Genomic DNA, 16,651 nt, shown 5'->3' with positions numbered 1-16,651 from the left:
CTTTGTTTTATCTCTTGGTTGTATAGGTGAACTTTCAATTTTTGAATAGGCAAGTTAGTGTAGAAGTAAGACATCTGATTAGTCAAGTTTGAAGGTTGCTCTCATTTCTATGTGGTTTCCTTTTCTGTTTTCCAGTACTGGAACTTTGCGAGAAATTCTATTTTGGGGCAATTTTCAGTGAAGAGTCTTATGATTTTATAGGAAATTAGAGAACTGAAAGGAAAACAGGTGAAACATGAAAGCCTTTGCTGTTATTTAGCATAGCCATAGCTTCATATCTTTCAAACAACATCAAGCAACGTTTGAACAGTTAAGCCATGCCAGTGTAGCAAGTCCCGTCTCTCATCTTCACCTATCTTCACAGCAGAGTGAAGCATATTAGCATCCAGGGTGATTCATCTCCCAGAACAAAAGGGGTAAGGGAGCAGAGTGACTGAGGGAAAAGAGGTTACATGGAATTGTTCACGGACTTGCAAAATAAGGACTGTCATGAGAGAAGAGGGTAGTGTTGCAAACACAGTGAGGACACTGGTGAAGGAGGTGCTCTGATAACAGAGCACACAGTACTCGTGATGTGAGAGGAGGGTGCCAGACCCTGATGTGGGCTGCAGAGGGGAACGTGAAACACAACCAACCACCCTGAAATAGACCCTGAAATAAGAGGATTGAAAATGTGTACAGGACAATCTTGGAGGGAGGTAGAAGACACAGCAGTGAGCTACTCCTGTGCAAGAAATGAAATACGTAGGTCTGTAGTTGCAGAAGCACGTACTTGCACTATCAAAAAGTTAGATTAGCATTTCTGTTTTGATGGAAATAGTACCTACCAGCCTGAGGTCCTGCCTCAGCTGTGGTTGATGGTAGGCAGAGTAAAATACAGCCCTTAATCAGAAGAGCTCACAAATGAGACAAAGGAAAGGGGAGGAAGGAAACAGTATTCCCATTTTAATCAAATTTAATGAACAGGAGTAGGTGATTTACCCAACTTCTGCTCTGTAGTGGAGTTAGTAGTGTGTAGTAGGACTAGGAATTGAACTCTCTGCTTACAAGAGCGTGACACTTGCAACTGAATATAAGTGTGTGTATATTTATCATTTAGGGAGTTAGAGATTGCTGTGTTGGTAGTGTATAGAAGACAGATAAATCAGGCCACTTTCACACTTCAAAGCAATACTTTGACATTAATAAACAATAGATATAGTTCTTAGTTGTTATCAATCATTATCACAGATTAAAACAGTTAGTCCTTTCCTAAACTGTGAGTATACAATACCACAAAGCTGATGCAGCATAGCTGCCATTGATGGCTTGGGTCCTTGATGGTCTTAGTTACTGAAGCAGCCAGCCTCGAGCTCTTAATGAGGGAGAGCATGAACCCAATACTTTCCCCCAAGCATTGGGAGAAACTTTCCCCAAAATTTTTTCCTTTGTATTTTATGCTTCTTACCCTCCTCCTCAAAGAGATGGGGAGGATCTCATTTGCTCTCAACATAATTGATTTTATTTTTTAGGATCAAGACTTGTTCTGGTTTTGCCAGGAATCTTTTCTGTTTATTCTGTGGAATTATCCTGGTTCCAACAGAAATATTTCCAGCTTTATTTGTGTACTTTTCTCTTATCTTGCACATTTTCCTGTTTGCACGTTTCCCTGAGCCCCTTTTTGTGCAACCATACCATAAGTTTCTGTTTGCTCCTTTGTAGTTGTATAGTTCTGTTTAACTGAGTTACAAAATGCTTACATATTTTCACAGGTTATGCTGTTAGTAGTGTTACAATGCTATAGGATGCTTATGCACTGTCAGCAGTTATACTGTTTTAGTGACTTTGTGTCTATTTTCAGTGCAAGGAAATGTTAATTATGTCACACTTAAAATGGTGGAGGTGCGTTTGCTGTGCCTAGAAGCATGTGTTCAACAGTCGATTACAGCTGTGAGATGGCATTCTGATGTTAGTACTGAATGGGAGGTGACCGAGTACACTTGAGCCACAGCAGTTCATCACCTGACAAAAAGAAATAATGAAAAAGTTAGAGACAAGCGGGGTTACCCAGAGAGAGGGAGAAGCAAGCTAGCTATCTGCCCTTTCATGGCCAAGCATTTATAGGTTCTTAGAGATACAGATACTCTTCACCTCCTTCAGCTACTGATAGGTCATAATTCATTGTAAACAGCATTGTGTTATTGCTGTATATTGCTGTATATTGCAATATAGCCTATGGTTAACTATTAATCATGGTATAAAAGTGTACAAGTGAAAGACTTTGAAGGAAATTGGAAGGATTTTCCTTTTTTCCGCCTAGTAAATGAATTTCATATGGGGACAAACACTGACAAATGTCAACTTCATATCTTCATGTTTACTTCTGTATCTCCGTGTCATCATTCAGTGGTGGTATTCTTTAAATGCTTTGTGTGCACAAGTACTTCCGAGTGCAGAAATAAAAAAATAACACAAATTATAGAATACTTAATTAGAAGAACATTTAAAATTCAGGTTACAGTTTGTGTGGATTTAGTCTAGGTTAGTTAGGGTTGGGGGAGAGCTGCCTTTCCTGAATATGCAGATTTTACCATGTTACTCAGCCAAATGCTCATAATTTTGAATATATCCCTGTTCTGTTGGAATCCATCTCTGTCTCCTTGTGTCTGCTGTTCATCAAAAGGGAGGTTGGTTGGATCAGGCTACGTTTTCTAATGTCTGTCTGTGGAATTAGTCTGAAGAGCAAGGAGAGAGAAATAATAAACTCAAACCCTAACATTTCAGTATTTACGGTGTTTTCAAGTACCAAAGGTAAGATATTTGTTTAGAGATTCAGAACACAGCAGATCAGAGGAGATGCTCCTGGCAAAAGGGAATATGAATTATTTTGCAGAGTTCCAGAGTTAATTTCAGATTCCTTATTGCTTGTTCATGTTAGTGCATAATAGTTCTACTGAGTTTTATTCTTAATATAAACAAGACAAATGCATTTCACAATTTATACAATGTAGTATTTTTACTGCAAATGTAATGCATGTGTTTACGTTTTGGCATAGGTTAGTCTGTGAGTTCCCACTGAAATGTGTAGTTCAGTTATCAGCTGAGACACCTTTCCTTGTATAATTTATTCTCAGTGCAGGGATCTCAGGTGTGGGAAAGGTGTGTCTTTTTAATATTTTTTTAAGAAACAATCATAACGTAGTGCTAGTATTTGTGATTAGCAGAAGCCCACTTTCCACACCACCACCTCCCCCCGAAAGTTTATTCAGCAAAATGTAAGGGAAGGAGCTGGGAATCTTTTCCTGAAGGCATCTCCGAAGAAATGGAGATAAAGGTCATCAAAGGCTTTGGTGGGCCTCTACAGAGACCATGGTCAGCAGAATCTAGCGCACACAGTGATTAAACACTTCTTGTTGATTTCTAAGGGATAATCTCCTCTTTACATTTCTGTAAGAGTTTTATGTAAAGGACTGATTTGTTTTGATAGTATGTGGTGGCTGTTGTTTCCAGAACCGCTGGAGCTAGAAACTAATGCTATATTTTGGTAAAGTAACATGTTAATCTCCTGCCTGTCTGTGATAGCAGCTGTTAAAAGCTTGTTGAAATAGAAAAGTAATGTGAATAGAAAAAAAATTTTAAAGCACAGGCATTATACTAAATAAGCATTTCCAGTATTTTTCAAACATCTTGGTAGGCTGTGAAAGTGAAATAAATTTTGACATTTCAGAGGTCACAGAAATGAAATTTCACTTAAATGAAATTGAGTAAAAAGTACATGACAAACATCAGCATTTTGTATTTTTCTCTACTAAATGTTATTGTCCCATTATAATTATTTTTCTACCACAGAGGATCTGCTTCTTATTTATCTAGCAGGGACTCCTATATCTGTCACAAAGGTTTTGAGAAAATGCGGAGACCTCTTAATAGTTTTGAACTGAGATTTTTTGAAAGCCTGAGCAGCTCTAAAAATTAATATCTGAAAGAAGGGATTCCTGTGTTGGCTGACTAAATTATGTTCATCTGCAGTAGTGTGAATAACATCCAAATTCGCTAATTACATCTTTTTGATCAGTTACCCAAGAGAGAACTGCAGTTAATTTTCTGGCACCTATTCTGGTCTCTGTTGTAACGATGCAAGCATGATGACTGGCACATGGAGGAGGTGATTTGAGATAGCCAGCATGGCTTCACAAAGGGCAAGTCCTGCCTGACCAACCTAGTGGCCTTCTATGATGGAGTGACTCCATCAGTGGACAAGGGAAAAGCTACAAATGTTGTCTACTTGGTCTTCTGTAGGGCCTTTGACACAGTCCTCGACAACATCCTTCTCTCTAAATTGGAGAGATATGGATTTGATGGATGGACTGTTTGGTTGCATCTAGAGGGTAGTGGTCAATGGCTCAATGTCCAGATGGTGATCGGTGACAAGTGGTGTCCCTCAGGGGTCCATATTGGGACCAGTACTGTTTAATGTCTTCGTCAATGACAGCCAGTGGGATTGAGTTCCCCCTCAGCAAGTTTGCAGACAACACCAAGCTGAGTGGTGCAGCTGACATGCCTGAGGGGCAGGATGCCATCCAGAGGGACCTGGACAAACTCAAGAAGTGGGCCCGTGTGAACCTCATGAGGTTCAACAAGGCCAAGTGCAGGGTCCTGCACCTGGGCGGGGCTAACCTCCAGTATCAATAAGGCTGGGGGATGAAGGGATTGAGACCAGCCCTGCCGAGAAGGAATTAGGGGTACTGGGGGATGAAAAGCTGGACATGAGCCGGCAATGTGCACTCTCAGCCCAGAAAGCCAACTGTATCCTGGGCTGCATCCAAAGAAGCATGGCCAGCAGGTTGAGAGAAGGGATTCTGCCCCTCTGCTCCGCTCTGGTGAGACCCCTCCCGGAGCCCTGTGTCCAGCTCTGGAGTCCTCAGCACAGGAAAGACACAGACCTGTTGGAGCAGGTCCAGCGGAGGGCCACAAAAGTGCTCAGAGGGATGGAACACCTCTGCCGTGTGGACATGCTGAGAGAGTTGGGGTTGTTCAGCCTGGAGAAGAGAAGGCTCTGGGGAGACCTTATTGCGGCCTTTCAGTACTTAAAGGGAGCTTATAGAAACGACAGAGTAAGACTTTTTACCAGGGCCTGTTGTGATAGGACAAGGGGCAATGGTTTTAAACTAAAAGAGGGTAGATTTAGATTTTAGAAGACATTTTTTTACAATGAGGGTGGTGAAACACTGGCACAGGTTGCCCAGAGAGGTGGTAGATGCTCTGTCCCTGGATACATTCAAGGCCAGGTTGGACAGGGCTCTGAGCAGCCTGATCTAGTTGAAGATGTCCCTGCACATGGCAGAGAGGTTGGACTAGATGACCTTTAAAGGTCCCTGCCAACCCAAGCCATTCTATGATTCTATGACTAACTAGCATATTAAGAAGGGATCAGGAGTCGCAGCCTGAAACTGCAGGTGATGTAAGTTAGATCTGAGAAACAGATGTCTAAAAACCGAGTCCAAATCAACAGTAGAATTTGTAAGAAAGATGACAATGAATATGTGGTATTAAGAAATAGCTACTTCAAATGAGGGTAGAGTTTGTTGTCAGTAAATGGACTAAACTTCAAAGGAGGAAGTCCTTTGCACTATAACCCAGAGAAGGCCTCAGTTTTCTTCTTTTACACCAGTTACGCAGGTTCTTACCACATTTCAAAGCATATTTTGGAAAAGACCTGAATTTTTTTATCTACAAATACCTTCTCTTTATAAAATCTTATATTTTGTCTTGGTTACAGTTAAAAGCTGAACTTCAAATAATAAAATGTAAGCCTAGCACAAAAATTACTGCAATCTGTGGTGAATTAATATTTGGGTCTGGAAGGTTAAGTTTAAAAGGACAAGGAGCTTGCATTTCCACATAAATAAGGTACTTATTAGTAAAGTTTGTCAAGAGTTGTCTTTTCTCCTTCTGTTTATCTTAAGCTAAACTTTTGTGTCTTTGCCATGTCCTTGAGGGTATTCGGTTTTAGAAAGTGACTTACTACACTGCTTTCCTAAGCTGAAATAGGCCTGTAGATTGAAAAGCTACAGACCACAAACTGCTCTGTGATCTAGGAAGCCAAGATAAGTTACATGTGAAATCATATTGTCTTCCTGCTTCAAACAGTGATTCTAGTTATGTTTGTTTGAGTACAAGGGTATATGATTTTCTATGAAAAATCTTGAGATTCAGAAGGGATCTCTGGGTCCTACAGCAGCTATTCCAAGGTGGAAATACTAGCTGGATGTTTTGAGAGCTAACAAATCCCCTTTCAGAACCACTTAGGTATCTTTTTTGGCCTCCTCCTTTTTCATAGTTACTATCTATTTTTTCCAAATGTGTGGCAAGCTAGGAGATTCAGAATAGTTGTATTCTTTCTGCCTTTGTTGTTCTACTTCAGCAAAGCTAGGTGACTTAACTTTTACTATATATATGTTCTCAAATAAAAATAGACTTTTCATAAATATATCTCAAAATAAGAAATAGGAAGTTTGCTCGCTTAGGCTTGGAAATATTTAAGACGATTTTTATATTTTTTAACTAAAAAACAGCGTCTATACAAAACTACAGTAGTGGCTTAAATGGAATTCATAGGTTGGTTAAGAACTCCCCCTCCTGTGTTTTCTTCTAGTCAGCTATTTGAAATTATCTGACTGGAACATGAACATAACAAAGATATCTATAAAATAGTCTAAACAACAATCAGTGCTGCAAAAATTTATTTCTTCAGATCTGTAACTTATACCCTTTAGGAAAGTGTGTGTAAGTGTAAGAAAGTATGTGTGTAATTGTGTAAGTTTAGGAATGCCTGTATTTATGGGCTATTAGTGAGTTTGCTCTGTTTAATCATCTTTCTAAAAACTATGTCATAGTTATTTAAAGGTATAGTTTATTTAATTTTTCTTTAGTCTTACATCTTCCCTGGTAAGTATTGTACCCAGATTACGTCTGAGTGGACTTTCAGTATTCAGAAGTCTAGCACAGAAACATGTGACCTTAGTTTCTCATTATGAGCTGTCTATAACACCCATACTTTATATCTTTCATGCCGTGGCAACCATAGTCTGTTGTCCTACTTACCTATACTTTGGCTAACACATAAGTCTAGGCAATAGCATTTTGTGGTAGATGAGAATAAAATGCTAGGCAAGAAACCTGAACTTTTAAGGATTTGCTTGCCCATTTAGCCTTCTGTATTCAATGGAGTTGCAGCTGGATGTGAGGAACACAGCCAGTGAAAGACATGATATAATTTAAAAGACTCCATAACCCTGAGAAATGCCAACAACTGGTGTAATTGGATAGTTCTGTCCGTATGGCAACATTTGGTTATGAAGAGAGAAAGCAATGACATTTTATTTATAACATGTTTATTTGCAAAATGTATATAACTTACTGCATTAAATTTTATTTATAGAAGTGCACTATTTCTTATATAATGTAGGAGTTTTAAAGAAAAATTGCCTTATCTAAAGGACTACTCGAGTGCCTCATTTTTATCTTTTTTGAAAAACAGTGAAAACTGAAAACTTTGGTAGTCAAATATTATTTCTTAAGAGAACAAAAAATTTAATATTTAAAATAATTTGATATGCAAAGTATTAGATAAAACATTCACAATATAATCAATAATGCATTCAATATAATTGAAGGTGACAAAGTACAAGCTTTTTAGTATGATTTTTAAGTAGGCTTTAAGAATTCTGTTAACTAAAAGGGGGAAACATGAAAGCAACAGGAACAAATCAGAAGGATATACAGCTCCCTTTCCTTTTTCCTCCCTTTCCCTCTTCCTCCCTTTCCCATCTTGCATACTGCTTAATTACAAAGATCTTGGAAAACTTATTTTGAAGAATATATCTAAGTTGAGGTGTAAACAATGTCTTTAATAACCATCTTTCGAAGTAAAAATGAAAGAAATATTATTCTGTTTTGGTCATTAAAAACTGTCTATTTGTTAATTAAACTAAGAAATAGTACAATCTAAAAATCTCTTTTATATTCTTTTTAAGATCTTATTTATATTTCATATATTAGCAAGTCATCTGGCAATTTTTAGAAATATAACAAGATTATGTTTCATTTTAAGCACTGAGAAAATGAGTAACAACCTTTGTCACAGAACGACATTTTGATTTTGATAATTTATCCAACTTTGCAGAGGAATTTCTATAAGGAAGAACACACAGGCCTTAACCAGATCATCCTTTTTATTTGTTTGTGTTATTTATCACGTATCTTCCAACTTCAGCAATGATTAAGGTAGAAGTCCTTGACTCAACAGTTTTTATTAAGCAACCGAGATGTGTTTTTTGATTGTTGGCTGAAAGAGGTAGAATTCTTGTGGGAGAGACTTGGAGGGCAGTATTTCGCAAACAGTGTAGTTAAAGGCAATATCCTTTGCAGTTATGCCCTCCCATTTCTCATACTTCATGTATTAATGTTTAGGCCATTGTGCACCTGGCATTGTTTCAGTTCCTCTCAGTTAAGTACAACAATGATGCTGTTCTCAACCACATCATAGTTATGAGAGTCTCATGTCTTCTGCGGTTTTGGCACTTACTTTTCGCATTATTTTCAAGAAGAATCCACGCATATCTTCATATTGTTTTCTTGACTTTTTTGTTGTTTTTTTTCTTCCTCTGCATCTGTGTTTCTGAATAACTTCTTATGCAACATGAGGCAGCAATATGCAAGTTAATGTTTTGAGAACCTATTCCGAAACGTAGATGTAGAAAGTGACATGGTTCTGAGATTCAATGGAGAAGCATCTTTCTGACTGGTATATTTTGTGCCTCTCACTTAGGTTCTCATTCTGAGTGAGGTTTAAAAAGTGCCTGATGAAGCCAAACCTCTGGATTTAATCATAACCTGTGTCCTGAAATCCTGCCTTGGGACTTTGCTCTGGTAAGGTCCACATCCTTTCTGTCAGCAGACCATTCTGAGTGCAGTAGCTGACATTTTCCAAAGAGGTTTGATGTCAGGAAATATCTTTCATGATTGTTTCAAAACACTGTCTTGAGTGTGCTGAGGTCTCCCCAGCTACACTGGTCATTCATGTTGCATTTTGAGTAGAATCATAGAATCATAGAATCGTTTAGGTTGGAAAAGATCATCGAGTCCAACCATTAACCTAGCACTTCCAAGTCCACCACTAAACCATGTCCCTAAGCACCACAGCTACCTTTTAAATACCTCCAGGGATGGGGATTCAACCGCTTCCCTGGGCAGCCTGTTCCAGTGCTTGACTACCCTTTTGGTGAAGAAATTTTTCCTAACATCCAATCTAAACCTCCCCTGGCGCAGCTTGAGGCCATTTCCTCTAGTTCTGTCACTTGTTACTGGGAGAAGAGACCAACCCCCACCTCCCTACAACCTCCTTTCAGGTAGTTGTAGAGAGCAATAAGGTCTCCCCGCAGCCTTCTCTTCTCCAGGCTGAACAACCCCAGCTCCCTCAGCCACTCCTTCATAAGCCTTGTGCTCTAGACCTTTCACCAGCTTCGTTGCCCTTCTTTGGGCACACTCCAGCACCTCGATGTCCTTCTTGTAGTGAGGAGCCCAAAACTGAACACAGCACTCGAGATGCGGCCTCACCAGCGCCAAGTACAGGAGCACTATCACCTCCCTGGTCCTGCTGGCCACACTATTCCCGGTACAAGCCAGGATGCCATTGGCCTTCTTGGCCACCTGAGCACACTGCTGGCTCATGTTCAGGCGGCTGTGAACCAACACCCCCAGGTCCTTTTTTGCCAGGAAGCTCTCCAGCCACTCCTCCCCAAGCCTGTAGCGTTGCATGGGGTTGGTGTGACCCAAGTTCAGGGCCTGGCACTTATCGTCGTTGGACCTTATACAATTGGCCTCATGTCTTCTTACTTTGACCTATTTGGAAATGTGTTTACACAAAAGCGTCAGTTTCTATATAGTAAAATATCCATCTCCTGAGTAGTGAGGGCAATACGATACGAACTACATTAAGCTTATTTGCAGAATGTACAGCTTGTCATGATTTACAGCTTCCATCGGAGTCACTCAGGAAGACTGCAGTTGGCCTGTGCTCCAACCACCGACATGGCCACTTTCTTCCTATGCAATTTTTCAAGTTAAAATTAGCTGAAGTGTTCTTATAACTTTGAGATTCTTTCAAGATCTGATCCACCATTCACACCTAAGATCTTGGACTCACCGACTCAATTTGAGACTGGTTCAACAGAGCCCAAAACTGAGTGATTTGCGGGAGACCTTCTGTAGCTTAATGGGAGTTTACTAGATCGCATGAAGAAAACAACATCCAGGGTACAGTTTGTTAACACAGAACTTGCAGCTCGGGTTACTCATGCATCTGAGTAAGCTGAAGGACCACAGATAGCCTCTCATTGTTTTCCTTGGTACAAGGAGGAGAGGAGTCAAGCAGACACTCCTGAATGTGGCAGATGTTAGTCATCAGTACTTAAGACCACTTCGAAAGTACTCATTTAGTATAAATGGTGCCAAAGTGTCTCAGAATCTCCATCAGGTTGCCTTTTCTACTTCTGCCTATCAGAGGTATTTCCTATTTAAAACATTCCAGGTGTGATTCATCTGCCAAACAGCAAGCATCCTATATGCAATTCAGTTGTCCCAGGACAATCCATTCATTTTCCTGCAGTTAGAAAATAGGGAACCTTTTAGAGATGTGTCCTTATTTTTAGTCAGGTGTTTTCCATGTGCCTTATTTAGATGTCTCTGCAGTCACTAGCTAGTGGATGCCTTTACCATAAGTCACATTGTGCTCATTTCTCACTCACACTTTCATCCAGTTCCTTTTTGCAAAAAGCCTTTGGAGACTTACTTTCTTCCCCTGCTTCCCATGACCTCCAGATAGCACAAATCAGAATAAGGATTATCTACGCAGAAGGTGCTATAACTGAACACTGAAATGTGTGTCTTATCGTGATCCCTTCAGGAGGACTGATGCTTGTCATACATCTCTGGGAAGTGCCCACCTCATCCTGTCCATGACATTTAAGGGTCTAGGGTCATCACTTTCCGTGTTTCCAGCATCACAGCATAACTGCATCTTTAATTAGCAATACCTCATGTTTTAAGGCTTTGTCTCTTATATTGGATTACAAAATCTGGGTAAGTTCAGCAGAGTCAGTTACAAGGATTTTCTTTTTCATTTGTGCAACTATTTACCTGAAACTTACTATGATTTAATTATCCCTGAGTCTTCTACCCCTTTGCAAAACTTGGCTGAAATTGGGAAGAGGGTGCACCTGGAACAGTGTGGAGAAAGACAGATACACAGACAACGGTTGCATAAGCCCCATTTTCTTTGGAAAGTAGACTGAAAAGCAGGAACACAAAAAAAGTTGAAGTAGAGGAATAGAAGATGAGAAGGCAATTAATGTATTAAATAGAAAAGAGTTTTGTATAAAAAAAAGCAGGAAATAACTTTTTTTTTAACTACATTCCACATACTTGTGCTTTAAAGAAGAAAAGGCTATAGACACTGAGGAGGAAGATGTTATTATAGGTGGTATGTCACTGTTGTCACTTATGTTATGGTGAAAAGCCTTTTTCTGAAAGGAAGTGATAGATATGTGTTTAAGATTATTTAGTCTTGCTTTGCTGTCCTCTTACACTTCGTATGTAACCAAGTATTCTCAGCCAAAATACTTTGTCTCTTCTGGGCTTCATCATAAATTTGCTGGTATACTTTGAGTAAGAGCAGTGAAGTTTCATGAATTCAAAGATGGAAATTGCATCCTTAAGATAAGTCTGATTTGATCTATTGGCTGCTTTGAAGGTTTGGGTGAGAGGCTGACTAAGAAGCTTGATGTTTCTATTGCATACTCCTGGATGTGGAGTATGGGGGAAGCAAGCAGATACTTTTTATTAAAACAAGACTTTGCCTTGCAAGCTTGAAAATACCTAACACATTCTAAATCGTGTGTGCTCCAGTATGTATATTCTAGGGTACATGGTAAAAGAAAGTAGAGTGTCGTTACTTTACTTATGGGTTTTTTTTTCAAGGAGAGAAAATCAGAAGTTTAACAGTGCTTTTGAAGTTGAAAATCCTAAGTGAATAAGAAGCAGTATGTAACTGCATTACCCTGTAGTTTCTTAATGATGTATTGAGCATTGGGCAGTATGGCATGAAACTTTTACAGGTTGAGTTATGCCAGCAAAAAACAATTTAAACTTTAGATTTAAGAAATGAAAGATTTCTAAAAAAATGAAAAGGAAATTTAATGGACATTTACAGTTGTCAGTAAAATGTTTGATATGACCCTGTGTAGAGTTTAGTAAGAAGCTTTAATAATAGTATTTGGGAAAAAAAAAAACAAAACAACAAAAAACAACCATGACATTTATACTACTAAACAAGCCTTTAAGATTGTGACTATAAACTTGGACCCACTTAAAAGACATCTCTATGGAGAGTTTCTGTATTTCATTTTTATAAAATTGACATTTTTCAAACTCTCAGCTTTAAATTGAGAAGTAATGGAAGAAAATAGAATGTGCGGGAGTGAAGGGACTGAAATGCAGCCTACCTTTTAAAAGCTGTGGTCACAGACTTTTTTATGTAATTCTTTTTAAATATAATAGTTTCATTGGAAGACTATTTCCTGTTAAAATTCTAACAACTCTGTAACTGATCTACTGAACTATAAGACCTCAAAGGTCTTGAAATTTCTTTCCTTTAAATACCATTGTCCTCAAAGAGTATTGTGTCAGGATGGAAGATTTTTCCAGTAAACAAGAGGAGAAAATGCTTTTATGGTCTAGGATAGAAGTAGCTAGTATGTATTTGTAAGGTTTTTAGTTGAAAATGGTACGTTAGGCTCTTTACCAGTGTGTTAAAAGATTAGTTCCTTCAGTACAGTCCTTACAAATCTGTGCAATTTTAGACATTAATGACAAGCAAGATAGGAAGGCTGTAGCAGGTGTTTCTGAGAGCATAGTTCTGAGAGGGATGTGGGGGTTTATAAATTATTGCCTCTTCTCTGAGTTTATAAGTGACAGAAAGTGAGAAAACTCACATATTATCCCTAAATAGCATCTCTCATTGCCACAATTGGAAATACAATTCTGCAGTAGATGCACCATTAGTCTCACACATAGGAGACTCTTATATTCTTGTCCTTCAGGAAAAAACACAATGCCATGCAGTCTTTCTGGGGACAGTAATTATTGGTCTCAGACATTTTCTCATACCAGTATGGAAAATTTATTCAAATACTTATGATCCTCAGCTGTAGCTGTAGAAAATAATTTAAATACTCTATGCTATTTTGAAATTATTCAAATTATTGTATATTTTCTTGGCAAATACCATTAGTCAAAAAAAAAGATGATAAGAAAACATATGGTAGGTATTTCTAACTAGGCTTCTAAGACTCTCTTGTCTATGCATTAGTAATTACTTTAGTGTACTGATTTGTAATTATTTTTGTAATTGAAAAGTATTCTTAAAACATCCATCATTCATAAAGCGTATCCATTTGAAAATGAGATTGATTGATGCAGTCTTAATGGGGCACAATGGCAGAAGAGGATTTTGTGCTGTGTTTGTGTGTATTTGGCAATGGCAGAAGAGTGGATTATTGAATTTTTTTTGGTAATGCCTTAAACCATATCTAAAGAAGGCAACATTGCACCAGGTTTATCCATTTTTTTTAACTTACTAAATATAACAGAACTTCAGGCACAAAAAAAGAATTCTGTGAGAAGAGGTATCTTGAATCCTTCCTTTATCTCTGCTAAAGAAAACCAGAAAAGGAAAAAAAAGAAAAAGGTCACACTTGTGTGCAAACAGTTGTTGTCACCCTTACAGTTTTAGTAACTGTAAAGACTAATAGGAAGGCAGTGAAAGCCACTGACTTTTCGCAAGTAGGAAGCTTGGTGTTTGTGGACTTCTTGACTAAGAATGGCTTGTTTATTAATGTTGAATCTTGGACGTTGTACACTGTGGGATTCCATCTACAGGGTAACTAGCTGAGAGACAAAGATGATATAGGACTGTTTCACTCAAGAGCTACTCAGAAAATGGCCATTTCTTCTCTTCTGAAGGTTATGAAATCATGTTATGCTTTATTCCTTTCTTCTGACATAACTCCTCAGGAGTTTCCTTGCAACTCCAGATGGCGTGCTCCTCTTTTGAAGTCACTGCCTTTGACCAATAGTGTTTGATTAAGTTTATGTAAATGAGAATTCTCTCCTTGTCTTTGAACATCTCTTACCAGTCCCAAGTAGCAGGAAATCTAAAAAAGCAGTTCTGATTCCTTTGCTTTATATTCTCAACATTTCACTTTGTGTGACTCAAAGAATGGGGGAGAGCCAGTAGGAAGAACTCATGGATCTTAGTTTTAAATTCTTGCATGTACCTATGCCTAGAAAACAGGACTAAGCAACATAGTTTAAATATTAAATATTAATATTATGATTATATTAAATATTATCAGAGATTAAAAATAATAGCATATGCTATTTGTCAGAAATCTGCATTAGCTGATTTTTAGTATAGGAAGATTTCTAAGAGAGCTACATATCCAGTCCTTTTTCAAGGCTTTAGACGATATTGGCTGTTATAGCTGCCTTAGATCAGAGCACTGTGTTCTGATGTTACAGCTTTAGACAGAAGGCACAGCTTTCTGTTTCATCCACAGTGAGGACTGTGTTTCTTCAGTCCCGCTGTGGGTTGTATCTTATTCCCACTCTCTTATTTGCTGCCTCTTATAATGGCAGAATTTGGGAGAAAAACTGTGTTCAATACGTTTACAAATTTAATTATAGATACTGAGAATCTCTCTTTGAAAGATATAAAGGAAAATGTGTTATGTGTGTGGTGAATAATAACTGATGAATATAAAATTAACATTTAAATATAAGTTTATAACAACAGCAAATGTGGAAAGTCTGCAGGAGGAACATTACAAGGTGGTTTTAATAAAACTTTTTTCGAAGTTATTTGTGGCATTTAAAATATTCTGTAAATACAACCCTCATGAAGACTATTTTTCGTATGCATTACATGTTTTTTTACTGGAACGATATAATATTCTTTTCGTAAAAGCTGTGTATGCTTCAGGAAAGTGTGGGAAATAGGTCAATATGAAAGATAACTTGGAAAATTTAGAGATCTTCAGTACCTGCCTATTAGCAGAACCAAAACCAGGTTATGTTCTTTTATAGACAGAATTTTTAAGTTCTTCCTTTTCTTTTACCAGACTTTATTTCAAACAGTGTTACAAATTTGAAAGTATTTTTACCACAGAAAATTGGGTAAGAAGCTTTTACTGTGTCAGGATAGAGCTCAAGAAATTATAATTTTTAAATATATTTCTTGAGTAAACTGTATGTGGTTTCCAAAAAAACTTTAAATATTCAGACGATGTAGAGTCCAGAACAATAGGAATTTCACATTGAATAGTATTATCTCAAGCCATTCCCATCGCTGTTGCTGCCTGCTGTGCAATTGCAGATGACATCTTCTGTGCTGTAAAGCGTCTGGAAACAGTTGTGCAACTAAAGATAGATAAAGGAAATCATTGTTACGATGGTGGTTTGAAAGTGTAAGCTGAGTGATGAAAAATCTTGTCAATTCTCTCATCCCCTTTTAGTTTTGTAAGGATGGTAGGGCAATAAAGAGATATCTCCTGTAAGATAAGAAGCAGTATCAGAAAAAAGCTTCAATGATTTGGCTAGCTCTCTGTACATATAGTGCTGCAGTTTGAAATATCCCTGTTTTCAAATCACGGGTACATTGACATGATCTTTTTAAAGTAGTGCTAATGGTAACAATTTTCCTTTATTGTCCTGGATATAGGTGGAATGAGAGCTCTAGGGGTAAAACTCACATAATATTAAAGTAAGTTTTCAAATATTTAGATTGGCCGTAAAGTAACAGTCCAGAAAATTTGATTGCCATGGTGTTTGGATTGCACTTAGACAAAGCATTTTGTGCTAAAGTGTGGAATATTATATGTGGAAAAAATGTTGCTAAATGAATAAATGTAGTAGATAATATTATAAATATTTTATATGTACAAGTTATTGCTTAAATTCAAAATATAAATAGTTATTTAAAGTTATCTTGAAAATACTAAAGGTAATATTTGAAGTATTTGGAAAAAAGTGTCTCATTATACAAGAGCTAAAATAGTACGTTGGCATTAACTGAATGAAATTAATGACAGGTCATGAGTTCTTTAACTCTTGAATGACTTTTTAAAGACTGAATTGTGGAGTTGTAAAATAATGAGACTCAGTTTATACAAATCTTGGTTAGAAATCAGTGATTTGAACAAAACAGTATCAGTCTGCTGGTTTTTTATCCACTAAAGAGGTTTGTTTACACGTGTATGCTGGTTGTGGTGAATAACAGAAGTTACGATACAACCAAAACATTTTTTCTGTAATAAATCAGGAAGCTAAATTATCATAACGAAATTGAAGAGGTGTTTTTTATTTTATTCTTCAGCTATTAGAAAGAAACTTAGTATTTAATTCTCTATCTTTGTCAAACCATTTATGTTAAAATTATTTGGGGTTCATTTAATTAAGATTGTTAATTGTTAATTTTCAGTCTTCTGGAATAAATCTGTTATATATTGCCTCATATTCTGGCCTTAACAGGTTAGAAATACTGGGAATTAAGACC

The sequence above is a fragment of the Platalea leucorodia genome, assembly GCF_965183815.1.
Source record: "Platalea leucorodia genome assembly, chromosome: Z".
In the NCBI taxonomy this organism is placed as follows: domain Eukaryota; kingdom Metazoa; phylum Chordata; class Aves; order Pelecaniformes; family Threskiornithidae; genus Platalea; species Platalea leucorodia.
The sequence above is the reverse complement of the archived record's forward strand: the minus strand, read 5'-3'. Positions refer to the sequence as shown.